Source organism: Lepisosteus oculatus, chromosome 17 (assembly GCF_040954835.1).
Source record: "Lepisosteus oculatus isolate fLepOcu1 chromosome 17, fLepOcu1.hap2, whole genome shotgun sequence".
In the NCBI taxonomy this organism is placed as follows: Eukaryota; Metazoa; Chordata; class Actinopteri; order Semionotiformes; family Lepisosteidae; genus Lepisosteus; species Lepisosteus oculatus.
In genome coordinates this window covers 1,216,735-1,224,650 of record NC_090712.1, presented here as the reverse complement: position 1 = coordinate 1,224,650, position 7,916 = coordinate 1,216,735, and the positions used below count along the sequence as shown (strand labels likewise).

At 47.3% G+C, this 7,916-nt stretch overlaps 1 protein-coding gene and 1 long non-coding RNA gene across 3 annotated transcripts in view; one reads left to right on the top strand and one right to left on the bottom strand.

The window, feature by feature from the left end:
- Positions 1–284: 284 nt before the first annotated feature.
- LOC107079314 (uncharacterized) lies at positions 285–7,722 on the bottom strand. Of its 2 annotated transcripts, none has more exons than XR_001480273.2 (3): positions 6,726–7,722; positions 2,290–4,872; positions 285–1,577 (listed from the first exon to the last, which is right to left on the bottom strand). It is a non-coding gene; the product is annotated as an uncharacterized lncRNA (long non-coding RNA). The 2 variants fall into 2 exon arrangements; XR_001480272.2 differs by having other exon boundaries at positions 3,203–4,872.
- The window catches only part of LOC102690433 (RAC-gamma serine/threonine-protein kinase), a 110,030-nt gene continuing 109,835 nt past the window's right edge, over positions 7,722–7,916 (top strand). Inside the window, exon 1 of the mRNA XM_069179845.1 lies at positions 7,722–7,911. The gene's annotated coding sequence lies outside the window, so the exon portion shown is untranslated. The remainder of the gene's footprint in view (positions 7,912–7,916) is intronic.

The window sequence follows — 7,916 nt, the reverse complement described above, 5'->3', positions numbered from 1 at the left end:
GAGTCAGGCTAGCAGAGCATCTTTCCCGCGTTTCTGTGTGTTTGATAGGATTTCTATCAAAGTCTCCAGTTCCTTTCCTGATCAACACCATACTTTTAATGGGATGGCCCGTAGATCGACAATGTGCACCGGCCTGTATGGTTGTCTTAAATCAGGATTTGCGCCTTCAGAAGAAAGAAGGTATCCATATCAGTATCAGTAAAATAAACACCTGAATAAATGAAGTGCTAGCTGGGGCTTGGATAGTCAATTCAATTCAATTGATTTTTATATAGCGTCTTTCACAACAGGGTTGCCCCAAGGCGCTTAACAAAGCAAGTGACCAGACATGTTTGAATACAGAACAGAAAAGACCCAAGGACAACGGTGGAAAGGCACCAAAAACTCCTTAGCAAGGAGAAAAAAACCTCTAGGGGTCCAAGGTCAACTGGCTGCCCAACCGCTCTGGGCATGCTAACATTATACAATTAAAAAAAGGAATGAATAAATGGGGCCCCTATAACTAAAGGCTTTACCGCCAGCTGTTTATTTTATTAATGTGTGGAATATCATTCCAGTTAGTGTGGATGTCTCACAGCCTTTGTGTCCTGGATTCGGCTCTGCACTGTGGCACCTGTCTGTGTGCAGTCTGCATGTTTCTATGGGATTCTGCCACTAATTACCAAGTATAAATGGCTTTCTGACTATGGATGCTGGACTTCCTTTGGAATTCAGTGTATATTGAGACTCCTTTACATTGGCATGTCTCCCACAGAATCAATGAAATGCTGGATTTTGCTAATATGTCATCTAAATGATGTGTTGGTGTTTTGGCTTTAAAACGATGCTCTCTCAGATGTTTAACAATTCTGTGAGAAGACAAAGCGAATCTGCATTAACTGTCCTCGTCTGTGGAAATCCCAAGGCCGAGGTAAGAATATCTGTCACCAACGGTATTTCTTCGAATTGTGTCACTTTAACAGAGCTTGAAAATGAAAATATCCGAGGCATCATAATTGAATAAAAATGAAAAAAAAAGATTAGAAATGACGTCTCCCCTCATGCGTGCGTTTGATCGGGACACGAGCGGGGCTTTTATTTTTCCGCGCGCTTTTCCCGAGACGGTGCAGAACAGAAGCCGCGCGAACGCGAGTTCTACCCCCTACTCCTGGCAGGGGGGGTGTGGGGGCTGGCAGACTGAGCCCCCCCCCCCCAGGTCCGCGCACCCCCTCTGTTCCGTGCCGCCTGGGGTCCCTGCTCCCCGCGAGCAGGCAGCCGGCCAGCCCACAACATTCCGCGGCTCCGATGTCCGGCTGGCAGCGGGGCCGTCTCGTCCCAGCCGGGGGGCCGGGGGGCCGGGGGGCCCAGACATGCTGCAGCTCAGCTCTTTCATGCCGGTCCAGGAGAGACGCCGCGGAGGCATGTGTTCTGGTTTGCCGAGGGGGCATCTGGGTAGATAACAGCTGCACACGGAGAGGAGAGGAGGCCGGGGCGCCGCAGCAGTGACCCGCAGAGGTGTGCAGGACAGCTTTTCCAGTTGGCAGCGCCAGGACAGAAGCGCCCGTTCCGGTTCACAAGCCACACTCGGGCGCCAGCTCCTGCCGGGAATCACAGAGGAAGAAGGGAAAGCAAAAACGAAACAGCAAATCAATAACAAGCGACATAGATGCATGATGCAAATTCCTGCTCATTGTGTGCCTTGGCAGGAACGTGTTGCAGTTCATCTCCACATGTCTTAATTTAATTCTGGCATTGCCTAACATAATTTAGTATTCGTTTTAGGTTATCTGTAAATTACTTCCTGTTCAGTTTAAGATCAGCCAGTTTAATTCAGTTGTGAGAGAATGGACAGGATGGCACTTTCCAGATGTCTTACAATGAGCCGGAAATCCACAGTGCTCAGAGATCTTATCACTTCCAGAGGCCTGTGATTGTCAATGGATAGCTCAAGGAAGAGCACGGGGCTCAGAGTGGATGAAGCACTGATATAGTTGTCATGCAAAGCAGCTTTTTTTAACTGCCTAATCTGTATGTCATCCAGGTCTGGGAATGAGTATTAAAGCCCTTTCCAGATCCAGCAATGCTGAAAGGCCTGCAGCACTGGTCTGATAAAAATCTCTTAAGTGCAGAATTGAGAGCCTCTGGGAGCCAGAGTGTGTGAGATGAGACTGTAGACAGACGGCCAGTCCGTCTGTGAGATCTAGAGCTTCACCACGTCGTGCTCCTGGCCTGAGAAACACAGTCCACTGACTCCATGCACTGGAGTGGTTTAGGTCCTACACTGAGCAAGGGGACTGAAAGGAAGTCTACCTGATAGGTTGTGATTGTAGTCTCTGTGTCTCCACCTGTGGCCTGGTCCTGGAGGACTGCTGTGTCTACTGGCTCTGCATCATCTCCAGTGCCGATAGGTGACTGAATCTGATCCACTTGCTTGTATAAAATTGAATTTAACTTGTTTCTGTGCTCAGTCCTGAGTGCCAACAATATGCCAGTGTACGGCTCCCAGCACCTTCATTGTACAAAAGTTTAAGCACTGTCTCCTCAACTTTCAACGTGCTTGATCAATTGCTAATGAACAGATACAGGTGGCAATGACACCACATCACTTCCCATAACGAGCGTTATTTTCCTCTGTGGTCTAATCTGTTAACATTTCAGGCAACAGCAGTGCATGAAGGCAGGCCTGGTACAACTACAAATCCCACTTGACATTTTATGTGCTGAAGGAAATTTACAGATACACACTAAAGAGAAAACTGAAATCGGTGAACCTGAGTTCCAGGCCCAGGGTTGGGAGCCATTGAAACATTGGAATTATCTGGCTTTCCATATCTAATGGCACAAACATCAGCTCCAGTTCAAAGCGGAGCTGCTAACAGGGATGAATGTTTGAGTGTGCTCCGTTGTGTGCTTCATATTTTCTCACATTTCTTCAGTTCTTTCTGCGCGCTCATTAATGCAGGGTTTTTGTGTTTTGTTTCACGGGGGTCAAGATTGTTCTGTGATGTGCTGTCATGCTTAAAATAGTTTCCCCTCAAATAAAGGGCACTGAAATAACAGAGGTGCTGGGATGACAAACTGACATGTGGTCAACACTGCCACAGCACGCATCAGGCTCTTCACCACAACTTTGTTCCAAGTGGAGAAAGGAAATCACATTCGGGAAAAGTGCAGTTATTTCATTTAGGGACAAATCAATGGAAAAGCAAGAGCTGGGCTCCACCTTTAAATTCCAGGTCTCGTGTCCGTCTCCTGGCAGCGAGTCTTGTCTGCTGTGTTTCTGCTGTCTGTTCACCCCATTTTCCCAACGGACAGCTGCTGCTCAGTTCTAGCTGTGGAATCTGAGACACGTGGGTAGATCAAAGTTTCGATTTTATCTGGGTTGTGCTTTGAAAACCTTCTGCTTCCATGGTCAAATGTTTGTGCACCTTCTCTGCAAGACACTTGACAAATGAAACGTGTCAAACGGGCAGCTGGACACGCTAAAACTTTATGTCATGTCCAGTTGATGACCACCCTCTTGATACATTATGAGAACCCTGCACTTGTCATTTGATTAATTAGTTAAAGGAGTTCCCAAACTTAATGGGGTGCACATGCATAGTACAGTATTTAATCATGATAAACAGCAGACTAACTGTGTGAGCCAGGCTTTATACAGTGCTGTATATAGATTTTTAGATTTAAATAGATGGCACTTGTGTCTGGAGCTACTGAGGTCCCCATGTGTGCCAATAACGGAGCTATGAACTGTGCGACACAGATTATTGACTTGGAAAGTCTGAATGTGGAAACCTCAGTAATGGGCTAGCTGCTGTCTGGCGGTCCCTGCGATGTGAACTGAGGATAAAGGAAGTGGTAATATCTCAGCAGCTGTGCAGCGATTGATACTGCTGGCCACCAGAGCCAGCCAGCCTCACGCCCTGCTTGCCAGCGGTGGTTTTAGCTGGTGAGATGAGTTCCTTAAACGGGCCGTCACAATAATTAAGAACGTTGCCAGAGCAACAGCATCATTACCATAAGAAACAAAAAGACCAGGGTTAGTGTTTTGTGAGTGTGATGAGAAATCAATGTTTATATACTTAAAATAAAGTGTTGCAGGTATCTGGAGATCCTTGCCTCCAGTAGTTTAGATTTCATGCAGTGATAGTAATAAGAGTCCTGGCATCGCTGTGGTTGAAGCAGCCAGGTGTGCTGTCCAGCTGTCCTGCTGGACTGGGAGGAATGGCAGCACGACTCCCTCTGGACCACAAGTTCACGGCGATGCCCAGAAGCTGTGAGCTGTGGAAAACACAGTCATTCACGTATACAGCCGAAGCTCCCAACTTCACTGGAAACCACCAACTCCAAAACCATGTTAAAACAGCTGGACTATCGAGATTCCCCATCCGTGACTGGGGTTTTCCAGCCCATCTCCGCTCAGAGGTCTCCCTTGCAAAAGTGAGATTCATCTGAATGGGTTTCTGGTTAAATTACACACCAGTATATGAGCGGGCTTACGAGTGCACTGTCCTGGGGACCAGTGATCACAAGTGGGAAATATCTGGGCATATCTGGAGGCGGGCAGGGAATGCTTCGTACGGCCCAGTCCCATCTTCGACACGGGTGCGAGCGTTGTGCTCTGACAGTGCACTCGGAAGTGCCTGGTTCCTGGCAACCAGCGATTGTCACCCCTCCTCGTTCTCCTCGAGCTGCAACATCAAACCCAGCAGCCACTCCACAGCAAACAGTGGCAGTGACAGGTCCCGTTGTCCTCGGGCCTGGTGTCCCCCAGCTCTTCACCTGCAGGAGATCCAGGTGCTGTGCGTTCTGCGCGGTCCGAACCCTCCACACTCTGTGAGCGGGGTGGTCTGTCTTCTGCTTCCTGCATTTCCTGTGCAGCCAAAGACCACACTGTCAGGAAGACAAAGTAAGGGATGTGTGTTGTAATGAAAGCTGGAAGTACATCTTTATATTAAAAATTCAATAACATTTCAATTAGAAAAGTCACAAAGTTCCTTTTTACGGTGAATCAACTTGTTCTACTTAAGCAAAATAAAGAGGTTTTATGTTGTACAAGAGGTTTTAATGATGAATCATCCGGCTCAGGTCTTTTTGGACCTTTAGCTTTATAGAAAGAAACATTCTATTTCTATCTGTAGAAATTCAGACATTTTTCTGAAATGTGATTTCTTTCGAAATTGGAATGTTTTCCAAAAACGGAATGTTTCATTCTGGTTACAGGATCTTTGTTGGAAACATTATGTTTTAAATCATTTAAAGCTTGTGGAAAACTAAAAATGTATTTTTCATCTATTGTATTACTGTGCTGTAGACAGAATGGTGGTGCAGTGCTGGGGCCCTGGGTTCAATTCCTGGGGATCTATCTGTGTGGAGCTTGCATGTTCCCCTCCTGTTTGTATGGGTTTCCTCTGGGTGGTCTAGTTTCCTCCCACACTCCTAAGACATGCTGGTAGGTGAATGGACTTCTGGGAAAGTTGGCCGTGGTGTGTGTGTGTGTTGCGATGGACTGGAGTCTTGTCCAGGCTGTACCCTGCCTTGTTGCTTGCTGGGATAGACACCAGCTGCCCTGTGACCATGAATCGGAAAAAGCTGTTAGAAAATGGATTTATTTATACACTGCAGTTCTACTCTGTGCTCTCTGTATGTACGTATAACCGATTAGTCTTGTGCAGGAGATCAGCCATTGCTGTTGAGGTTTACTGTAGCTGTGGATTGCAATTCAGTGCCATTCTGACGAACAGCAGCCCCCTAAACGGTGACAGTGCTGTGAAACATTAATTATCTAGAGCCGGGTTTTTGCAGGAATAAAAATAGACTGATTAAATCAGAGGCATTCTCTGTGTTCGGATCCCCCACATCAGCTTTTTCCTTGTTTTCTTTTTCTTACTGCAACCTCAGGTCGAGTCATAGTGAGGCAGCCTGTAGAAAGCAGGACCGAGGATGAAATCACTGCTTCATATTTTGTCTTTAGTCAAATGTAACTCCAAAAACATCAGCAGTAAAGTGCTGTTTGTGAATGATATAAGAAGGGTGTTGGAGGGGAGAGGGTGTGATGGATCATTTTCTCATCTTCAAGAAAAGGGTTCAGTAATACAAGTTCCACTGTTGCTTTTGACTGCTACTCAAACAGGGGAGTATAATAAATCATTATTGGTCATGTGTGTTCATTCAACGTCAGAGTAATGCATACAGGCTAGAGATGAACTATGGCCTCAACAACAACATGGTGCTTGAGAGCACAAGTTTGTGAGAGTGACAAGAAGCATAATATTGACTTGAGATTCACCATTAGAAGAGTAAGGCTATTACTATTTTAATATTTGTTTAGGTTATTCTTTAATTTAGAACCATCACTCACATAAGGGATGAAGCCTCTTCTCTAAAAGGGAAAGAACATAGCCACTGGGCTGTTGATGCTAATTTGTCACAAGCTGCTGTCTTAACACAATAGCAGAGCTTGTTATTTATTTTAAATATTTCATTAGAAATGCACTTTTTAAATGAATCAGTTTCCTTAGAAATGTACTTTTTAAATTAATCACATACTGTAGTCACTCACTCTTCATGCACATGATTAAAGTAAACTGTTTTTATCTGCTATTTTTTCCCTATACTGCTTTTACATTCAGTCTTCTTTTATGCTTGATGTTGGCAATTAAGTGGTCTTTTCTTTTTTGTGCTAAAGACGTTCAAACAGTTCTAACTCATGTTTTGCTACAAAATAAAACCAAATAAAATCGTACTGTAGCTGTGCGGATTAGGTGTTGTCCTTCTGTCTGGTGTAAGTTCTCTGCCCAAACAGGCAAGATTCAGAACGAGCCAGGGCAGCCGGCCCGTCATCCGTTTCCAGAATTTCCCTCATCGATACAGGACACCATTCCCCTAGACAAACTGGAAACGGAGTTGCTGATTTTGACCTACTAGTTTCTGAAGCAGCACGCTGTGAAGAGGAGTTAAATACGCGTGTTCCACTGTAAAAGGGGCAGAGCAGTGGCTCTGTGGCTCTGTGGCTCAGGATCTGCGCCTGTGGCTGGAAGGTTGCCGGTTCAAATCCCGCAGTTGCCAGAGGAATCCTACTCCGTGGGGCCCCTGAGCAAGGCCCTTCACCCCAGCTGCTCCAGGGGCGCTGTATAAATGGCTGACCCTGCGCTCTGACCCCCAGCTTCTCTCTCCCTGTCTGTGTGTCTCATGGAGAGCAAGCTGGGGTCTGTGAAAAGACAAATTCCTAATGCAAGAGATTGTATAGGGCCAATAAAGTGATCTTATCTTATCTTAAAAGGCCATTCCAGCCCTGTGACTGCTGTGTGTCCTGACTCGGGGGGGGGGCTTCTTCGGTCCTCTTGGCACCTGAGGTCATCTTCTGCGGCTCCTTCAGGTAGGTCTTCCGGGGGCGGGGGGTCTGTAAATGGGACCACTGCGTGGCTCAGGTATTGGAGCAGGGGTGCTGCTCTTCACTCCGCTGAACACGGGCTGCCATCTCCTGGGACCCTGCCGAGACTGCTAGAATCATCACAGCTTCCTCTCGACTTCCAAACACACCACTTTTCCCAAGGGCATCTTGACTTACATTTAGCCCCACATCAAGGCTTTCACCAGTGCTGAAGCTGTCGTCACAAGGCTGCATTTCAGCCTGAGCAGTGCTTTCTGGGGTTTGTTTTCCCGTTTCACCTGTTGGCACGCTGGCTCCTTCACAGGCAGAGCTCCAGCACTGTCGCTGGCACAGAGTAGCTCAGCCGGGTCCTGAACTGCAGCCCCGTGGACCGGACAGGCACGGGAGCGCTCGCTCCCCGGTCCCGGGTGGGGAGGCGTGAGGAGGAGCGTGACGGGAGGGCGCTCCCTTATCCGCCTCTTCCCGAGCATCCCGGTGCATCCCCAGGGCTCGCGCGTCCGCGCTCCCCGAGCAGCCGGCCGCGGCGGGCTCTCGCGAGTGTAAG